The following is a 23,286-nucleotide window of genomic DNA, read 5'->3' as shown; positions in this document are numbered from 1 at the left end:
TGCCCTTCAACGGACGAATGGATAAGGAAGATGTGGTCCATATACACTATGGAGTATCATGGCTCCATCAGAAAGGATGAATACCCAACTTTTGTTTATCAACATGGACGGGACTGGAAGATATTATGCTGAGTGAAATAAGTCAAGCAGAAAGAGTCAATTATCATATGGTTTCACTTATTTGTGGAGCATAACAAATAGCATGGAGGACATGGGGAGTTAGGAGAAGGCAGTTGGGGGAAATAGGAAGGGGACATGAACAATGAGATACTATGGACTCTGAAAAACAATCTAAAGGGCTTGAAGAGGTGGGGGGGTGGGAGGTTGGGGGAACCAGGTGGTGGGTATTGGAGAGGGCACGGACTGCATGGAGCACTGGGTGTGGTACAAAAGCAATGAATACTGTTATGCTGAAAATAAAAAATATATATATTAAAAAAAGTTATGATACTCAAACAAAAATAAAAGACAAATTGGCTGAAGCAAAAAAAAAAAAAGAGAGAGAGAGAAATGTTGTAAAGGGGTAAGATAAGAGAAAGAATGTAAAATCATAATAAAACTCAGATTAGCTGGATAAAGAGTAGAAAGATCAGATGTAAAGAAGTTGTACAAATGGAATATTACTGAATCAAATAAAGGTGTGGGTGTGTTTGTATTGTTGATCAATAGTGTCATATAAAGTGCTTAAATTAAAGAAAGAAAAAAATATTTTAAAAAGAGCCATTATTATCCATAAATTTTGAGAAATCAATAGCAAACCAACAATTGCAGCGTGGCATTCTTATTGTTAAGTCTTGGTAATAGATGGAAACTGATATTGGAAAAGCATGATAGAAAACATACTATGTTATATTTTTAAAAATATATTGATTTCCATAATATTTCAAAAGATCCACAAAATCTATTTTTCTAGCTCAATAGCAACATATTTGCATACTCCTGATCAGATATTTGTGTCTAAGCATATTCTTTTAAAAAAAATAGATTTTAGTGAGGTAGGTAGTTCTATGTCTTAAAACAAGAAAAATTTAGAAGGGTATTATTGTCAAAAAGCATGGGTGTTTTGCGATGCCTGGGTGGCTCAGTAGGTCAAGCGGCTGCCTTGGGCTCAGGTCATGAGCTCAAGGTCCTAGGATGGAGGCCTGAACAGGTTCCTTGTTGGGAAGGAGCTGCTTCTCCCTCTGCCTGCCACTTCTCCTGCACGTGTGTTTTCTCTCTCTCTTTCATTGACAAGTAACTACATAAAATCTAAAATAAGTAAGTAAGTAAGTAAATAAATAAATAAATAAATAAATAAAAAGTATGGGTGCTTTAAGTGGGTCAGGGTTGTTCTCAAAGAGGGCTGTTGTAGTCATACTTACATCAATCAGGTAAACTTTAAAGCAAGAAATAGTACATGAAGTAGTGTATTCTAAAGTACTAAAATGTTTATTAACATTCATCCATTAACTGGATGATTAACGATGATACATTTATATGTACCAAATAACAGAGACACAAAATATGGCAGACAAAAAATGACAGCCCTTAAAAATTATAACTGAAAATGTACCATCATAATCCAGAAGCATTAACATATAGTTTTCAGTATCTTAAAAAAAAAAAAAATCAGTTAAGTAAGATCAAGCAACAATGAACAAAATTATCTGAATGGACATATAGAGATAACTTCACCTATCCATGAGAGAATATGAAATATTTACCAAATTGCCAATTTAAAGTGCATATGCTCAACATATTTCAAAGGATAAAATCAAAGTATATTCTTTGATCATGATTTAATTAATCAAAATATAAATTTGAAAATGTTAAAAATGAAGTAGTATAATTCTAAATAAATCCTAGATTATGGAAGAAATGAAAGTGGTGTGTTGCACTAGTTGTAACTTAATTATAATGAAAATACGACATTAATAGATGATTAACTCTAAACGTATATATTAAATGAGAATGGCAAAAATCAATTACTTGGGCACCTGGGTGGCTCAGTAGGTTGAGCGGCTGCCTTGAGCTCAGGTCATGATCCCAGGGTCCTGAGATCGAGCCCCATGTTGGGCTCCCTGTTCAGCAGAAAGCCTGTTTTTCCCTCTCCCTCTGCCTGCCTCTCTGCCTACTTGGGCTCTCTCTCTATCTTTCTGTCAAATAAATAAATAATCTTTAAAAAAAAAATTACCTGAGTACCCATTTCCAAAAAGAACAGAAAACTTAAACCAAAGAAATAAGAGGAGGGACTTCATCAGCTAAGCATCCAGTTCTTCATTTCAGCTCAGTCACAGTCTCAAGGTTATCAGACTCAACCCTGTCTAGGGCTCTGCACTGAGGGTGGAGTCTGCTTAGGATTCTCTGTCTCCCTCTCCCTCTGTCCCTTCCAACACACCTGTACTCTCTCTCTGTGTCTCTCTAAAACAAAGAAAAGAAAAGAAAAAAAGAAAAGAAAAGGAATAAGAAGAAAGTCATAATGAAATAAGCATATAACACAATTAATAACCATCTCAAAAGCTTAAAATTAAAGGTGATAAGACACGAATTATGAGTATTAAAAATAAAATGGGCATTATGGTAGATCCCAAATACATTTAAAACACAGCAAGAAAATATTTTGTCACTACATTTGATAATTTAGATTTAATGGTCAAATTTCCATAAACTACGACTTAATATGAGATCTATAGAATAAAAATGTCTTAGTAGTAATATACCTTATTAAATTTTTCATCTACACTTAAATTTTTTTTTCTACAAAGAATATTCCAGACCAACACATCACTAATGACTTCATTCACAAATATTTAAAGAAACACACGTGTTTTAAACAAATTCATACAGGTCAAAAGATTAGGATTTGATTTATTAGAGTAATATATTCCTAATAATAACACTAAATGGAGACAACATTACAAGTTAATACTTTTCAGTACTAACAAATGGATACAAAATACTAGACAAATAATAGCAAATCAAATCCATCAATTAAAAAAAAGATAATAACAATGAGCTTTTTAAGCATACAAAGTTGGTTTAACTTATGAAAATCAATGTGATTCACCACATTATTAAAATAAAAGGGAAAGTGTGATTGTCTCAATAGATGTAGTGAAAAGTACATAATACAATCTAAAATTTATTTTTGATAAAAAAAAATATTTAGTAAACTAGATAGAAAAGTTTACTTAATCTGATAAAGAAAATCTATTGGAAAATCACAGCACCATTTATATTTAATGATGAAATATTGAAAATTTTTCCACTGAGATTGAACCATGGTCAAAGATGTCTGTCTCACTACTTTTATTTAAAGTTCTATAAGTGATAAAAAGTGAACTAAGGGGAGACAAATTTTAAAAGTACAGATTAAAAAAATAAAACTTTAAAATTCATTGTAGTCAAAATCAAGTAATTTTCAGCGTGACATTTCTAGTATATTTAAGTAATCCAAGTATTATAAGATTAATAAATAATATCAATAAACAAAAATATAAAATTTATACGCCAGCAAGAAGTCATTAGAAAATGAAATTTAATATGACACAATTACAATAGCAGTAAAATTATCAAATGCCTAGGAATAAATATAATGAAAATATAAAATCTCTACATAGAGATTAATAAACTCTTATTGAGAAAAATTAATGACCTAAATAATGAAAAGACATTCATTAACTGTGAGACTCATTATTATAAAGATAAACAGATTTCCCAAATTGATCTATAAAGTTATTATCCCAATAAAACTCCCAGAAAAATTTTGTGATTATTAATAGATATTTCCAAAATTTTATGGAAATGTGGTACTGGTGCAAAAATAGGCCTATAAAACAGAACAGACAGGATTAAGGAAAAGGTGAAGGAGGGTGCTTTAGAAATAGTCTTGGGCTCTGATTCTACCCTATGAGATCTGCAAATTTAACATTATACTTAAAGATTAAGTGGTGCTGGTGCACCTGGGTGGCTCAGTGAGTTAAAACCTCTGCCTTTGTCTCAGGTCATGATCCCAGGATCCTGGGATGGAGGCCCGCATCAGGCTCTCTGCTCAGTAGGGAGCCTGTTTCTCCTTCTCCCTCTCTGCCTGCCTCTCTGCCTACTTGTGATCTCTGTCTGTCAAATAAATAAATAAAATCTTAAAAAAAAAGAAGATTAAGTGGTGTAGGTATTGCATAAGGTATAAAAGAACATGTCATTTTACCTTTGTAATTGCATTTATATAGTTTAAGAGAAGTTACTTTAATTTATTATAATCAAATTCCAATTAATAAAATGGCATTTAATTAAATATGTAGGTACATATTTAATAACGAATATTCTGTTTTTATATAATAGGTAGATGGTGATAGATAGCTATAGATATATAGATAGATTTTTTTTTTATAAAAGAGCATTAAAGAAAAAAAAGGAAAAAAAAAGCATTAAAGAACTTACAAAGATCTCGAGTTTGTATTTTTGGCCAATATAACTGGGAATGTTGATATATCAATGTCAGTTAAGAACTATGAGCAATGAGTGAATATATGATAGCTTATAGGAACATAGGATATGACCCTATATAAAGAAAATTCAAATAATAGAGTCACTTACTTATTATGAGTCCTTAAACAAATCACATAGACTCACGGATTTTCAATTTGCCACTCTTTAAAGAAGGGAGGAAAAAAAAATCATGGTATGGATATATAGGGCTGTTCTCAAGACTGAATGAGAAGACAATTCAAATGCAGCCATTAATATGGTTCTTGCTCTTAGGTGTTTGTTATTATTATTATTGTAATTGAAATTTTCTAATAAAATGGAAATAGTGGCTGTTAGTTTTATGGGGTAGCAAGTTTATGGAAAGTCATTCTTGTAAAAATAATGATATTGGAGAACAAAACAAGCTAAGTGAGGAAAGCAGAGGAGACCCAAGAAATGGCTTGTGCTGGAATGAACAATGTGACAAATTATCCAGAAAAGTGATAGAGAAAAGAATACTTGCACATGTAAGGTAAAGGAGGAAGAAGACTATATTTGATGGAAAGAAAGTGATAATTTGTGAGGAACCAAAACAAAATAATCATAAAAAAAAATAAGTGCCATGGTATCTACATATAGGGGTCCAAAATAAAGGAGTTGGATGATGATTAATAAGTAAGCAAAGAGTCCATGGAGTTAAGAAGGTGGACTTGTGAGCTGGGTCTTGGGCAATGAGATGGAATAAAGATGGAAAGAAGTTGCTTTCATTTTGAGAGATGGAGTTTATTTTCCATCCTCTTAATCTCAGGTTGATCCTGTGGCTACCAATAAGATACATCAGGAGGGACATTTTGGCACTTCTGTACCTAGTCTTCAAAAGGACTGGAAATGTCTGCTCTATGCTTTTTGGAATGCTCAGTCTTTCTGTCACTCTTCTTGTTGGAACCAGCTGCCATCATGTAAGGAAGTGCAAAGAACCATGGAGAAATCCACAGGGAGGAGAATGAAGGCTCCAGTCATCAGTTTAGCTTCATTTGACAGCACCAGATTGCTAGATATGTATGTGGGACATCTTGAAAATAAAGGTTCTAGTCCTACTTAAACTGCTCAAAAATAAAACAGAAACAGGTTGAACCCATCAAGTCCTGCTCCAACTGCAAAACTTCAAAATCATATGAATTATTTTATTTGTTTGTTTTAACTTACTCATTTTTGGAAGGCAAGAATAAATAACTAAAACAAGAAGTAGGAGAAAGTTTGAAACGAACAAAATGATTGTTTTATACACACACACACACACACACACACATATATATAATCAGTCCAATAGTGAGATACATATATTAGTATATATTGAATATATATGTATATTCATCATATTATATATACTTACTTATATATTACATATACTTATATATTCATTCTCTCAGGTACTAAAACAAAACAGAATAAAACAAAAACAGAAAAGGTTGTAAGAAATGGAGGCAGTGCTGCATCACTTAGATGCTACATCAATAAGGTTACTCTGTGAAACAAAAATATTCACAACGGAAGGAGAGATTAAAAGAAGCTAAGTTAAGGGTTTTCAAAGGAGTTTGGAAATTTAGAGGAAAAAAGTAGCTAACTTCCACAAATTGGTTTGTTTACCTATACCTTCTGTTCACACATAAGGAACACAAATTATGATTTATGAGAGACAGAAGGTTGCTTTACATATCTACAGAAGGCTTTCCTGGAATCAATCTGGCCTTATGATAAAATTAATAGGCAAATGCCCTGAAACATTATCACATAAGTTTGGGACAGACCCATACAATACCATGTAGTTACAGTCTTTCTACTGATGAATGAACAGAACGCTGCTGAGAGAACATCTTTCTTTCCTCACCAGTGCACATAGAAATTTAAGGTGATGGGTTTACATTTCCCTTTTTATAAAAGTTTCTTTACATGAAAGCCAAATTTTTAAGGATACATACATTAAATGCTGCTTCATCTGGAAAGATATCTCTAAAATTTTTCAAAATAACTTATTTTAAATTTTAATTTGTATTTATTGAGTTTAATATTATATATACATATATTATGCATGTTATGTATATTCATATATATAATACATATGCATACACACACATAAGTTAGGAAAGACACCATTGAGGAAGTGATTTAAGTAAGATTGTAAATGATAAAAAACAAAACAAAAACATAGAGGGTCGTGGTTTGGAATATGGGCAGTTAGAATATTATGTAGTAAGCAATTGGAACAATTACAAATCTTCCTGATGAAATAATCACATTTTTCTTTTCTTTAAAAAAATTTTTTTTAAAGTTTTTATTTATTTATTTGACAGACAGAGATCACAAGTAGGCAGAGAGGCAGGCAGAGAGAGAGGGGGAAGCAGGCTCCCTGCTGAGCAGAAAGCCCAATGCAGGGCTCGATTCCAGGACCCTGAGATCATGACCTGAGCCAAAGGCAAATGCTTTAACCCACTGAGCCACCCAGGTGTCCCAATATTTTTTCTTTTTTAATTATATAATATATGCTGATTTTAGGAAATGTAATTTGAAGTGTAATCTATATTTTACTTTTTTTGCATATATCTTATCATTTAACATTTTCAAATTTATTTTAAATTTCTTTATGTTGGTATTTTTGTCAATATATAAGGACAAAATATAATATATTCTGGCTTAAAATTGAAGATACAGTTGGATAAATGGGATTTAGGACAAAAATTATTATGAAGGGTCAGAGTACACAAATAGTAATTATTTTTCTGAGTAGACAAATGGGTAAAGGACAGACAATGTCAGTTTTTGAGATGGCTGATTAAAAAAACTTGTCATTGATACGTGTGTATGTGTGTGTGGATGTGTGTGTGTATCCACACTAATTTTATACTGTTTTAATATATATAAAATATACTTTAAATATACTTTAATATATATATAAAATATACTTTAAAAATATGTATTTACTGATCACATGTACTGCCCTATATATGCCCTATATATATTTATAGGGCAGTACACGTGATCAGTAAAAAGATAACTGTTAAGTCAGAATCTATAGATATATTTTTATATCTATAGATATATTTTGAAAGATTTTATTTTATTACTTTTTAAGATTTTATTTATTTATTTGACAGACAGAGATCACAAGTAGGCAGAGAGGCAGGCAGAGAGAGAGGAGGAAGCAGGCTCCCCGCTGAGCAGAAAGCCCGATGCAGGGCTCGATCCCAGGACACTAAGATCATGACCTGAGCCGAAGGCAGAGGCTTTATCCCACTGAGGCACCCAGGTGCCCCAAAGGTTTTATTTTTAAGTAATCTCTATACCCACTCACAAACCAAGGTGGAGTCACATGCTATACCAACTAAGCCAGTCAGGTGCCCCTCTATATTTTTATTATACTTTATAATCAAACACACATAGGCAGATTTATACTGAGTGATCCAGCAGAATTGCAGTAGATATATATATATTTTCTAATAAAGATTTTATTTAGCTGTCAGAGAGAGAGAGAGAGCAAGCACAAGTAGGAGGAGTGGCAGGCAGAGGGAGAAGCAGACAGAAGACGAAGCAGGCTCCTCACCGAGCACAGAGCCCTATGTTGGACTCATCCCAAGAACCTAGGATCATGATCTGACCTGAAGGCAGATACTTAACTGACTGAGCTACCCAGGAGTCCCAATAGTGGACATTTAAATGTTATATGATGATTAATAAACTTTTTTGCAATACCAGATAAGGAAAACATATGTATCACAATAAAATACTTTGGGATGTACTACAAAACACTGTGTATATTTTTTACATTATGACTATTTTTCAGTTTTTAAATAAATATTTTAAAATAATATAATTATTTTGAAGTTAGATTGTTGACTGTGGTAACATCATAGATATTTACATCACTCCTATGTGTACCAGAGATTTAAGCAGAACTGAAATCCCAGGTAGTAGAATTTTCACTGAAATGAAACAAGATGGGATTGGGAGGGACACAAACCATAAGTGACTCTTAATCTCACAAAACAAACTGAGGGTTGATGGGGAGAGGGGGCTTGGGGGGGTGGAGTTATGGACATTGGGGAGGGTATGTGCTATGGTGAGTGCTGTGAAGTGTGTAAACCTGGCAATTCACAGACCTGTACCCCTGGAGATAAAAATATATTATATGTTTATAAAAAATAAAATTAAAAGAAAAAGAATCAGTGGGATGGGGGCAATAAAAAAAGAAATAATTGTTTCTTATAACTCCTTAAGAAGTAGTAATTTTTGCAGAGGAAGGGAAAATTAAGGTCTTGGTGTGGCAATTATATGAAAAACAGGACAGAAAAATATGCAACCTTATATTGAGAAGTTTGAAGGAGTGTTAATGTGCAAAGCCCAACAAACTCAGTAAAAGCAAGGAACAAAGGGCTGGAGGAGATGATTTGTGCTTGTTATGCTGTTTTGTTTTGGGACAAAAATTAAAAAAAAACCTTTATTTGTATTTATTTTAAACTGAAAGGGAAAGAAATAAAACTATTTTAAGATTTCTGATATATGGATCAATGATACTTTATAGATAGAATCATAAGTAGATATACATATACTGAATGGGCATGATCAACATTTTTTCTCTGATATAAGTGATAAAAATATTTGAAATCACTGCTCTGTTCTCACACCTCTCTAACCACTAGATCCTCTGAATGCAATTACATTTGTTATTCTTCCCTGCCTTCTTTTGACTTACATAATAAGTAGTTGCCACCTGCTTTATCTTCTAGGACAGAGCTTTTAGAAATCGTATAGATTTCCTTTCTTCCTCTAACCTCAGAATACTTGATGGGGAAAAGATAGTCTCTTCAATAAATGGTGTTAAAAAAACTGGATAACCATGTGCCAAAAAATGAAATTGGACTGTTATCTTACACCAACAATAAACATTAACTCAAAGTGGATTAAAGAATTAAACAAAGACCTAAAACCATAAATCTTCTAGAAGAAAACGTACAGGAAAAGCTCCTTGGCATTGGCCTAGGCAATATTTTGTATATGACATCAAAAGCACATGCAACAAAGAAAAAATAAGCAAGTTGGTCTACATCAGACTAAAAAGTTTTTACATATCAAGATAAACAATTAACAAGATGAAAAGGCAAACTATAGAATGGGAGAAAATATTTTTAAAGCAAATATCTGATAAAGGGTTAATATCCAAAAATCTATAAGGAACTCCTGCAGCAGTAACAAAAATCCAACCTGATTTAAAAATGAACAGAGGAACTGAATAGATATTTTTTCCCCCAAAGACAAATAGTCAACAACATGAAGTGTTCAACATCACCAATCATGAAGAAAATGCAAATCAAAACCAAAATGACATATTATCTCACACCTGTTAAAACAGCTGTCATCAAAAAAATGAGATATAATAAGTGTTGTCGAGGATGTGGAGAAAAGGGAATCTTTGTGCACAGATGAGAATTTAAATTGGTTCACTACTATGCAAAAACAGTACAATTTCTTGAAAAAAATAGGAGAAATAAAACTGCCGTATGACCCAGTAATCCTATTTCTGAGTATATGTCCAAAGAAAATGAAAATAAGATATCAAACAAATTTCAATCCCATGCTTAATGCAGCCTTATTTACAATAGCCAAGATAGGGAAAACATCTAAGTGCCTGCCCATCAACAGGTGAATAAAGAAATGTATACACACACACACACACACGCACAGACACACACACACATCTTGTTTATATTTTCATATAATGGAATATGCTTATATATAATAGAATCCATTTCATATATATATAAGTGTGTATATCTATATAATATATATATAAATGTGTATATCTATATAATATACATATATTATATATATCTATATATATACATATCCATATATATCTATATAATATACATATTATATATATACATATATGTGTGTGTATACACACACACATATATATTGGAATCTTGCTCAACTATGAGAAAAAAGGATATCCTACCATTTGTAACAACATGGATGGATCTTGAGCTCATTATGCTAGGTGAGGTAAGTCAACAGAGAATGACAAATACTGTAAGATATAACTTATATGTGGAATCTAAAAAACCTAAACTCACAGAAACAGAAAAAATGGTGTTTGCCAGGGTCTGGGAGTGTGTGGGAGGAATTAGAGAACTGTTGGTCAAAGGGTATAAACATTCAGTTAAAGGATGAATAAATTCCAGAGATTTAATGCGTATTATATATTCCAAAGTTGCTAAGTTGATGACTTATGGAATGCTTTTGTTTCTCTTCAGTTTTATATTTATCACTGGTTTTATTTCCCACTTTGTTTAACTACCATACCTGACAATCCAGTGAATATAAAAGATCTTATAACATGTATTTTAAGTACCAATATTACAAAATCTTGCCTTATTTTCCCTTTCATTTAAATTTTCTATTTTCTTTCTTAATATTTATTTTATTGCCCATTATTTAGCAATATTAAGTCAAATTAACTTAAACAGACCCAAGATATATATACAAATACATTTTTTTAACATTTTATTTATTTGTTTGACAGAGAGAGAGAGATCACAAGTAGGCAGAGAGGCAGGCAGAGGGGGGGGGGAAGCAGGCTCCTCGATGAGCAGAGAACCCGATGTGGGGCTCCATCCCAGGACCTCGGGATCATGACCCAAGCTGAAGGCAGAGGCTTTAACCCACTGAGCCACCCAGGTGCCCCTACAAATACAATTCTTATTCCTCAATGCCCAGTATAAATGTCAACATTCATATTGCTATAGTTTGCTCATTCACAAACAGAATAAACGGGTTGTTCATTTTCTACAAGGGACTATAAATTCATCAGAATCTAAGCCGGAGGCCCTTTAACATGTCATTGTTAGCAGAGAGCAATTGTGAGCTATCTTATTGAATAACTGAATAACCATTTGGGAATAAACATTTTTAAAGGAAATGATCATTAAAAAACCACTTATATTAAATATAGAATATAGGACTCTAGTTTCTTTAACTAGGAATAACTTAAATTTTTTGTGACTATGAATTAAATTAACAGAGCAGCATGTGAGGAGAGTAATTGATTTCACTGAATTATAGAAAAAGAGAAGAAGGGATAAAAACTTGAAATTAGTATATGAAAGCTACCAGAATCCAGATTAATAAGAAATTGGTTTATGCTTGATAGCTTTTTTTTAATAAGAAATAATTTTAAGCATTATTTTATTTTTTTGTAACCATTTATCCTCTACCAAATTGACTCACTGAATTATGGAGAGCTTTTGGTAATATAACATATTACAATGAATTAAATGCACTGTGCAGGAAGCATGTGGCCAAATCCAAGCTTGTTCTGCTCAACTCCTAACAGGCCATTAAGTCAAGAGGCAAGATACTGGGTTAAGGAAAAGGACTTTTTTCTAAAAACCAGTGAACTTAGGAGATGATAGACTATTGTTCCAAGGAACTGTCATTTCTCAACATGAAATGTTAGCTTCTTTTATGTTAGCCAAAGGAGGAAGTAAGGAGGTTGGAGTCAAAAGGTGAGTGGCATCTGTAGACAGCCAAGGAAGGTCATGTAACTTCTTTGTTCTTGGTCAATTGATTTTGCCTGTAGGAATCTGGCTATGTGGTTCCTGTAAATCTTAAAGATAGCATAGTCATTTCTGTATGTAATTCCTCATCTCCTCAGGTGAGGCAATAACAGGTAAAAAGCAGGTTTTGCAAATCTCTCTAACACATCTGTGTGCAGAGATTAAGCAGAATTTCTAAGCTATATATCACAGAAACAAGGGAAATAGAAGCAGTATGAAGTCAGACATGGTATTTCTCCCTATTACAAGCACAGAGATTGTTTTAAGATTTAATTCTATCACATAATACTAAAATAAGTCAACAAAATAATACTAATATTATGAATAAAAATAATATTTGTAAGCTGCCATGTGCTAGACACTATTCTAAGCACTTTGACTCTATTAAATGATGCTTATAGCAAACCTATGTGGTAGGTATTATTACCATCATCCATATGTGAAAAGGAAGTATATGGATCACATAAAATTAACACTTGCTCAAAGTTTCATATTGTTAAGTGATAGATCTTGGATTTGAATCTGCAAAAATAAGAGCAGAACCTCTGCTCTTAAATGACATCTTTACTGCATCTGAAAAGAATATGAATAACATAAAACTTCTAGGATCAGTGCTTAGAACATTTAAAAAGCATACTGAAATTGATAAAGAATTATAGATACTGCTGACTGTTAAAATATTGCCTATGCATATCTAGTTATATGCATCTTAAATATTTTAATTATATTTCCAATATTTTACATTATCAATATTGAATAATTTACCACAATTTGACCTCTTGCAAGAGAGAGAAAACCTCCTTTTTTTTTCTGCTACTAACAACCATTCACCTCTCCAACTTCCCAGATAATTTTATATACCAAAATTTGTCCAAAATAATCATAAATCATTCAAATGGCAGAACCTAGCTATGCACAGAAACGATGCTTGTGTGCATATGGGCATACAGAAATAGAAGGAAATTGTTCTTTTTGTTTACAAAAGGGTGACTCTGCCTCCTATCACCTCTCACCTTCAATGAGGAACTTAACAAAAATAGTAAGTATGTTGAGATGCTACATAACATAACAACAACAAAAAATTCAAATACCATCTACAATTCCATAAATGTGCTCTTGCTTTTTCATTTGCTTGCTATATTCTTCCCCCGAGAAGATAATATTGGAAAAGTAAAAAAAAAAAATGTCATAAATCAACATTCATAGCTCATTTAGGACATAGTTTTATTGGGAGGAGAAGAGAAACAAAGTATATAACACCTTAATTTCTTGTAGGCTATGAATTTTTCAAAAATGGAAACCAAGTATGTTTTTTCATCATGTGTTCTTCCTGTAGTGCATTAAATTTTCTACTCTACAGTGGTTTCCTAGTAAGCATATTCGAAGGAATGAAGTACAAGAATGACACATGATTCTTATAATTTGATTAAGATGTTAAATACTCAAGTATTCTCTTATACATTAATATGAATAGTCAAATCTCTCTGATTTTCCATCCATGAAACTGATCAGTGAGCCTGTAAATACTTATTGATAGGTACTCAAGAGACTTAACTGGAAAAGGGGACCTGTAAGTTCTATCTTCTGCCTAATGAATCACATAACGAGTCTACTTGGCAGTGAAAGCAGTAAGGGTACTAAACAGCACTATATAGCTAAGTGCTGATTTTTATTATTGTTGAAGTTGTGAATGCTGTAAGAATTCTAGAAACTGATGAGGAATATAATAACTTAGATTAACTCTTACTGCAAAATACGTAAGTCATATCATGTAAGTATTTTGTTTTTGAGTATTTACAAATTCAAAATATGTTAACTTCCAAATGTATACAATGAAAATATAATTTTACTTGAATACTATATATATTACACATTATAAATTGAGATTAAAAGGATAAGTTTTAATTAGACTCGTCTACTTTTTTTTTTTTAAAGATTTTATTTATTTATTCGACAGAGAGATCACAAGCAGGCAGAGAGGCAGGCAGAGAGAGAGGAGGAAGCAGGCTCCCTGCTGAGCAGAGAGCCCGATGCGGGGCTCGATCCCAGGACTCTGAGATCAGGAACTGAGCCGAAGGCAGCGGCTTAACCCACTGAGCCACCCAGGCTCCCCAAGACTCATCTACTTTTATCTTAGATTTCTAAATTCATATAAGACCATATTTGTTTTTTCTTTATTTACTCAAGTTACTTCGCTAAATACAAGATTTTTTGGTAAACCATAACTGCTAAAATAGCTAATATTATGAATTATGAATATTTGTTAACTAAGTAAACCTATAAATGCACATTGTTAATTTGGAACTCATTAAATAATGAGTTCATGTGACTACAAAAAAAATAAAATGTCATGAGGCCTGGATACTTAATATTTTCTCTAAGTCTTACAAATAAGTGTTTATGAAACATGAGTAATTTACTTTCTGGATATATATATTTTTTAACATTGAAAATAAAAGAAAAAAACTTTTAATTTTCAAATATTTTAAGGATATAGGTGCTTAAACACAATATTGTGTAGAAATCCAAATTTTAAACATATGAGAGCAGAAGCATTTTAGCTCAAGACTTTTGTTTTTGTTGCAGGTGACAGTACCTATCCTAACTAATGAAAGCAGAAAATTATTGAATGAATTATTGAAGAAAAATTATTGAATGCATATCATATAATAAACATATCTATAGAAAATTTCTAATAGAAAGGCAGGCTTCTTCAAGGGTTGCTGGAGAGCTGAATATACAGTGAAGGTCAAAACTAAGGGGCAAGTTGGTTGAAATACTGCCATTCACACCACTGACACTGGATACTCAATATTGCTACAACTCGATTCTGTCAGATGACACTATTAAACAGACATGTTGCCAAAGCTATGGATGATTTAACAATTCTTCCTGTGACTTTGGTTCACTTCCATAAGTCTCAAGGATCTTAGATATGAACACCCAATGCAGAGACCAGTTGTATACAAAATCACTGTTGGCTAGGTTGTTGTTGGGCATATATACAGAAGGAGTAATGACATTTCTCCCTCAGAAGGCATGATTCTGTCAACAAATCCCATCCAGTGAGGCACTTACCTCAAAATGGAGTACTTTTAAGATATCACATAGCAGACAGAACAAATATTTTCCACTATCTACCTAAGGATCTTGAAAGTTCATAAAATAACACTTCCCATTTCTAATATATTCTAGTTCACTTATCAAATATCTGGTGCTACTTACTAAGCTAATTTTACAAATAACTAATGTACCAAAAACCTAAAGTTTAGAAAATAATTTTCTGCAATATTATCTTGCTTATGGAAAAATCAAGCTTGTTTGTTTCTTGAATGTGAGTTAAAAAATAATAAATGAGTCATTTACCTAGAGCTTCAGTAAAGATTACAAATGGTTTTTCCATGTTTCTATAGACACATTCCCTCAAAATTTGTGAAAAAAAAAATGGAAGAGAATTACAAACTGGCTATTTATAGGGAAAGCATGACTTTTATTTTTTGTTTGTTTGTAAGGAAAGAACTCTTTTGTAACAAGAATAATAACCATCATCATTTCACGTATTATCTGTTTTATAAGCTCTGATTTTCCTAAGGTAGGACAGCTGGAAGTTTCTCCATTATATTAAAATAATGTCAGATACAAACTAATTTAAATAATCACAATTATAGTATATTTATTAAGTAATATCTCTGCATATAAAGAATGTTTCACTTAAATAATCTCTGATATGAAAGAAATGTTCATAAAGGCAGAAATAACAAGAAGAATAGGGACTGGAAATTATATTAAGAAATACACAAATTAACAAAATTATTAACATTAGTACCATGGCATTTTGTATTTTTTGATATATAATATGTGATGGGATATTGTAATTTATATTAAGGAGATTCCACTTATATTTATCATTTTTGTTCCCCCCAAAAATGGAATTGAAGATAACATTTAAAAAATATAGTCAACTGATAATTGACAGAGGAGCAAAGGCAATATTGTGGTGAAAAAATAGTCTTTTCAACAATGGTGCTGAAAGAACTGGATATCTGCCAAAAAATAAATCTAGACATGAACCTTACATAGCTCACAAAAAATTAAACAAAACTCTAGTGAAAAATTAAAAACTATCTAACTCCTGGCAAATAACAAGAGAAAATCTAAGTGTCATTGGTTTGGTGATGGTTTTTTAATATATGATCCATAAATGAACAAATTGATAAGCTAGACTAAATTTAAGTTAAAAACATTTACTCTGTGAAAGACACTGTCAAGAAAAAGAAAAGACATAGACTAATGAGGGCTATTTGCATTTGATAAAGTTCTATTTTCTACAGCAACACACACACACACACACACACAAAACATCTTAAAATTCAATAAATATATAACAATCAACTCAATTAACAAATGGCCAAAGAGGGTGCTTGGGTGACTCTGTTGGTTAAATGTCCAACTCTTGACCTCGGCTTAGGTCTTGATCTCAGGGTCTTGAGTTCAAGTCCTGTGTTAGGCTCCATGCCTACTTAAAAAACAAACAAACAAAAAAAGGGCCAAAGATCTTAATAGGTATCTCACCGAAGAAGATATATAGAGGGCAAATAAGCCTATGAAAAGATGCTCCACATCATGTTTTCAATGAAATACAAATTAAAACAATAGTGAGATGCCACTATATGCAGTAGAGTGACTCAAATCCAGAACATCCATAGTAGCAAATACTGGCAATGATGCAGAGTGATAGGAAGTCTCATTCATTGCTGGTGAAATGCAAAATGGGCTAGCCATTATAAAAGCTAGTTTGACAGTTTCTTATAAAACTAAACACACTCTTACCAGATAGGAGAGTAATCACACTCTTTGGTATCTCCACGAAGGAGCTGAGTGTTTGTGCCTGCTCAAAAACCTGCACACAGCTGTTTACAGAACCTTTCCTCATAATTGACCAAACTTGGAAGCAATCAGGAAGTCCTTCAGGAGGTGAGCAGATAAACGGTGGTACATCCAGACAATGAACGGGATGTTATTCATTGCTAAGAAGATGAGCTTTCAAACCTTGAAAAGACATGGAGGAAACTTAATTACATATTACTAGGTGAAAGAAGCCAATTTGAAAAGGCTGCATATGGTATGATTCCAACCATACCACATTCTTGAAAAGGCAAAGTGATGGAGGTAGTCAAAAGATCAATGGTTGCTAAGGATTGGAATGGGTCAGAGGAAGAATAAACAAAGCACAGAGGATTTTTAGGGCAGTGAAACTGCTCTGTATGATACTATAATGGTGGCTATACCTTAGTATACACTTGCCCAAATGTTCAACACCAAAAATTAAGTCTAATTAAACTGTTTAATTGTAACAAGTGAACCACTCTGACAGGGAATGTTGACTTGGGGAAGGCTTTGCATGTGTAGAAGCAGGGAATATTGGAAATCTCTGTGCCTTCTGTTCAATACTGCTGTGAACCTAAAATGCTGGCATTTCCTTAAGGGAAGAAAGCAGTGATTGAAGTGGCAAAAGAAATAGTATCACTGAATGTTATAATGTAAGAAAACAGTGTTGTAACACTAAATTATATACCAGAAACTAGTATTACACTGTATGTTAACTAGCTGGAATTTAAATAAGAACTTAAAAAAAAGAAAGATTAGGGGCGCCTGGGTGGCTCAGAGGGTTGAGCGTCTGCCTTTGGCTCAGGTCATGATTTCAGGGTCCTGGGATCAAGCGCCACATAGGGCTCTCTGCTTGGCAGGGGGCCAGCTTCCCTTTCTCTCTGCCTATCTCTCTGCCTACTTGTGATCTCTCCCTCTCTGTCAAATAAATAAACAAAATCTTAAAAAAAAAAAAAAAAGAAAGAAATAAAAGAAAGATTAGATGACATTACTACATTTTGGAGATATATGCATTTAGCTGATGTATATGAATAGTTGTAGAATGTATGAGGGTGTAGACTATCCCCAATGTATGGAGGTATCTAAAGTTCTGACTCATTCATCAATAACATTAATTGAGTGGCTGCCATGTACCAGGCAAAGTCACAAACAGGTAAAAACACACAGGTTTTAGTAGATAAGGATTTATATTTCTCATGGTTCTTTCTTTCTTTGACAAAGATCACAAGTAGGCAGACAGGCAGGCAGGGGTAGGGGGGAAGCAGCCCCCCCCACCCGAGCAGAGAACCCAACCCGGGACTCAATCCCAGGACCCCAAGATCATGACCTGAGCCGAAGGCAGAGGCCCAACCTACTGAGCCACCCAAGTGCCCCTATATTTCTCATGGTTCTTCATGAAATCTTAACCCTTATATAAAGGAGAAAATGTGTTTTATGAAAAAAATAAAGTTTTCATTTCCACACTGTAGGTATTTAATACTTGCTGCATTTGGAATCAGTGCTGATACGGCTATATGAGTCAGTTACTTCCATATGGATTTAAAAGGACAGTCTGTAAAATTTGACAGTGTGAGTCTTTCTTAATACTGAAATCTGGAAAGAATTACAAGGAAACATCATTCAAGTATAAGATGCCAAGTCATATCATGTCTATTTATATAAGACCATGAGAAAAGTAAAAAGTCATATTTACACATTTCATATTTACACTTGTTCTTTCATCCTGAATACTTCTGATATGAACAGATGTTACATCCAACTCGTATTGTTTTCCATATAAATCACACTATATTTCTTACCTTATCTTTCAGCACATAATACCAGCAAAAGCAAAAATAATAAAATGATGTGAGTATAAAGAAGTGGTAATTATATAGCAATCCTATTTTAACATATTAAATTTATGTTTTTTAATTGCATGAACTATTTTGTTAAATGAATACTTTGTAAGTTAAGATAAATAACACCTAAAAAAAAGCTATAAAGATCTATTGAGATCTACTTTGTTCAATTTATTAGTCGTAATCAATAACATTTATGGAATTGTGATTCCTTTCAGTCTCGAAGATATTTTGGTGGGGGAAGCTGTGTTAGGTGTTAGGTGTTTCCTGTTAGAATCTGTTTCTACATTTGTTTTATGAATTTCAATCATTCCGTAGCAGATATATTTAATAATAAAGCAAACACTTATTTAGCATTTACTAAAGGCCAAGCACTCTCCTAAGAGAAATTAACTCATTTCATATTCCAAAGTCCCACAACAAAGGAAATATTGTTGACCCAATGTCACAAATAAGGAAACAGATACAGACATGGGAGAAAATTCATATAAATTGCTCAGAATCATTCACCTAGAATTCTACTTAAGTGTAAAAGCTCCAGAGTCCAACTTTTTCTGTTTTTCAGTATGGAATGCTTCACAAATGTGCAGCGACATATTTGTGCAGGGTCCATGCCAATCTCTGTATCATTACAATTTTTGTATATCTGCTGAAGAAGTGAGCACCAGAGTTCATCCTCTTAAACACTCATACATTTCCCTTCCCCTTCTCTACTTTTCTGCCTCTTGTAACCATGCACATGGAACCACATTACTAAAACACAGCTTCCCCCACAAAAATATCTTCCAGACTGAAAGGAATCACAATTCCATAAATGTTATTGATTACAACTATAAATTGAACAAAGTAGTTCAAAGACTCTGGACTATTTTCCAAAAATAATATGACATCCCTCAATAGATCTAGTAGATTATCAAATTGATCTAATAGATTACCAAAGACAATACGGAAAATCCATGCCAGTAAGGAGATTTTTGAACCATTTTGAGGATCAAAAGCAAGTCTTGGGAAAGGTGAAAATAAAGTAATACCTTTGAAAATCTACCATGTACTAGGTACTTTGCATGCATAATTTCATTTTAATTCTCCCTACAGTACAAGCTTGAAGAAATTGTCACCTCAATAAAGAAAAATAAGAAACATAAAATAAGTTGCTGATACTCTCTCTGCCCATAGAGTCAATCTATGATCTAAACTGATATACATTTTATTTTAAATTATGTATTGCTATCATGTGTTGTTTTCACATAATGCTATAATTGGTGTCTCCTTCTAGAAACTCAAATAGTATCCTGTTCAAACTCGTGAAGGATTAAGGGTTTTAATATTCCCTAGTGTTCCTGTCCCACTTTGGAAAAAAGATTGATTATCATCTTTATAATGCACCTAATGGTGTTTTAGCATATGGGTGGCAAGAATAATTATATCCATTAATGCACAAATTAATGTAAAGGAAAATATAAAGGTGGCTCTATGAAAAAGAAATTGAGTTTCTTTCTTTCCAAATCCTTCCATCCAATTCTCCTTAATCTCAAACCCATTTAGAAGAGTGAAGTTGTTTAGATGCAAGTAACAGAGAGTAATTAATGGATCATCTTATTTATATGAGGCAAATAAAAACCAATTCACAGTCATGAGGTGACAGTAGAGCCTGAAACACAGGGAGCCATTCCTCTGTTAACTCTTGTGACTGATAGCTGGGCAGAATTTTTCTCTCTTCTTCAAGAAACCATATATGACTGGAGAGATTATCAGACATTGAAGATTTAAGCTGTTTTGTGTTTTAGTGTGCAAACATAGCCTGAAGATTTCTATTACTTTGTGTTAAAATAATTCTTTAGTTGTGTCTATTTTTATGACGAGATTTAGTGAATGGACTTGCTGTCTTTGGTTTAACAACAAATAGTTTCACAGAACTGTTTTAATGCTTTGTGCCAGAGCATTGTTGAGAGAGAAAAAAAAAATTAAAAAATCAGGATTTAGGGGCGCCTGGGTGGCTCAGTGGGTTAAAGCCTCTGCCTTCAGCTCAGGTCATGGTCCCAGGGTCCTGGGATCAAGCCCCGCATCAGGCTCTCTGTTCAGCAGGGAGCCTGCTTCCTCCTCTCTCTCTGCCTGACTCTCTGCCTACTTGTGATCTCTGTCAAATAAATAAATAAAATCTTTTTTAAAAAATCACGATTTAGGATTATGGTAAGTATTTTAGTGTTTTGTGTGTATTAAGTGAAGTAGAAAAAATGTTTTCAACCTCCTTGTCCTTTTGTCATTTCAATGAGAGTGAGCTTCACTCCCAGCTGAAGTCTGCTCCAGTATAAATGAATCCTGCTCCAGTATGACTAAGCTAACCAGCCCTACTTCTCTAAGGAAACTTCATTCTCCACAATGCTCTCTCCACTTATGTTCAAATCTTTCAAGAACCTGGCTTTCATCTATCTTTGATTCTGGAAAAGCCTTAATGATAAACTCAATAAAGTTACTCATTCACTGTATAAATTTCCCAAAATCAGTACTTGTCAACACAGTCACTATTTGCATATTGATGGATGTATCTAATCATCCAATGACAAAAGAAAATTGAATTGGTCGGAATTGGTTCTGAAATATTGTCCTGTTGCCAAAGGGCAATTAATTTGTAGAGTTGGCCTTCTCTGTTAACTTTCAAAGCCCGTTTTACAGGTAGCTGCCTATTCCCTCTTATGCAAGTCCAAACCTCCCTCCTAGTCCTTGGCAGTGGGTTCTGTTTCATCCTGTTGAAACTTCTCTTAGCTTTATACTAGAAGGAAGCATAAACACAGTGGCTTGTCTTACTTCTTGCCTAGTACTGCAACACCTAATTGTGAAAGAACATTTGCTTATTTTATAAGCACATGGAAATGAAGTCTTTTCTTAATGCTTTCTACAAAAGAAACAAATGCTCTGAAAACAAAAACAAAACAAAACAAAACAAAGCAATAAAATTTTCACGTGAATAAAAATATCACCAGAGAGCAAAAGGTTTTAGAGGAACATTCAACCTGCTCTGATAAACAAGTGTTGTCAAAGAAAACATGTTATTTAATAGAAATGTGATAGCAAAGACCAACTGGCAAATGATTCTTTTTTTTTTTTTAAAGATTTTATTTATTTATTTGACAGACAGAGATCACAAGTAGGCAGAGAGGCAGGCAGAGAGAGAGGAAGGGAAGCAGGCTCCCCGCTGAACAGAGAGCCCGATGCGGGACTCGATCCCAGGACCCTGAGATCATGACCTGAGCCGAAGGCAGCGGCTTAACCCACTGAGCCACCCAGGCGCCCCCAAGGCAAATGATTCTTAAGGGAGAAAATATCTTGACATCTGGGAAAGTGCAACTTTTGGAAGTCACTTGTCACGTAGTCACATATTCATTTTTAAGGTAATGACTAGTAAATTACAGTGACCCTTTATCTCTTCAGACACTGTTCCTTTCCATACCTGTTCACCGCTTCTTTCATCTATTTAGAGCTGGATTCTATAGGTGTGCAACTCCTGAATGTAAAACTCCAAAAAAAAAAAAAAAAAAAAAAGGGGCGCCTGGGTGGCTCAGTGGGTTAAGCTGCTGCCTTTGGCTCAGGTCATGATCCCAGGTCCTGGGTTCGAGCCCCACATCGGGCTTTCTGCTCAGCGGGGAGCCTGATTCCTCCTCTCTCTCTGTCTGCCTCTCTGCCTACTTGTGATTTCTCTCTGTCAAATAAATAAATAAAATCTTAAAAAAAAAAAAAAAAGTCCAGGGATACAAGTGAATTCTAGTATCAACATTTTTTTTTTAAAGATTCATTTATTTGCAAATATACCACAGAAGGACTGAAGGCATTATAGAAAGCTTATGTTTACCAAAAGTTAGTTTGCGTTGGTGGTATAGTGGTGAGCATAGCTGCCTTCCAAAAGTTAGTTTCAGTGGCTGTGCAAGTCTGTTTATTTGGCTATCTGAAAGAGATATAACTGCTAAATCAGGTGTCCCATGTCCTAAATGAATTTGAAATACAAAGAGGGTAATTCTTTTCAAAAATAATGAAAAATAGTCATTTTAATTTCATTTATTTTTTGTATGAAATAGTAGAGTTAGGAATAGTAAAAAAGAGAAAAACAATGGAACTTGTTAAAATTTTACTTGCAGATATTAGATAAATAAAGAAGGTGTGTGACCACATATGTGTATGAAACATATCCATACAAAATCATATAAGCTCTGCTGAGAAGTTTAAAACTCAATGTGGTTTCCAATATAAATGATTTTTATTAAAATTTATTCCTGATTTCCTTTTTTCCCCCTCTAATTTAGGACATAACACAAATTCCTACTGAAATGAAGGTAAATCAGAAGTTTATTGTTCCTAGACATTCAGTTCTTGTTTTCTCTGCTGACACTACCAATATGAATAATGACAAGACCAGTGATGAGGTTGTTTTTGTGATGCAAATCTCTCCATGGGGAGAGTACTATAGTCATCATGAGTTTATTTCACAGTTCAGCTTCTTTCTCTAACAAGCC

General features: G+C 33.3%; 1 non-coding gene across 1 annotated transcript; it reads right to left on the bottom strand.

Moving 5' to 3' along the window:
* Window positions 1-19,341: 19,341 nt before the first annotated feature.
* On the bottom strand, window positions 19,342-19,446 carry LOC125094591 (U6 spliceosomal RNA). The gene has a single exon (XR_007125602.1). It is a non-coding gene; the product is annotated as a U6 spliceosomal RNA (small nuclear RNA).
* Between the last annotated feature and the right edge of the window lie 3,840 nt (window positions 19,447-23,286).

The sequence above is a fragment of the Lutra lutra genome, chromosome 2, assembly GCF_902655055.1.
Source record: "Lutra lutra chromosome 2, mLutLut1.2, whole genome shotgun sequence".
Taxonomy (NCBI): domain Eukaryota; kingdom Metazoa; phylum Chordata; class Mammalia; order Carnivora; family Mustelidae; genus Lutra; species Lutra lutra.
This window is presented reverse-complemented; position numbering and strand designations above follow the sequence as displayed.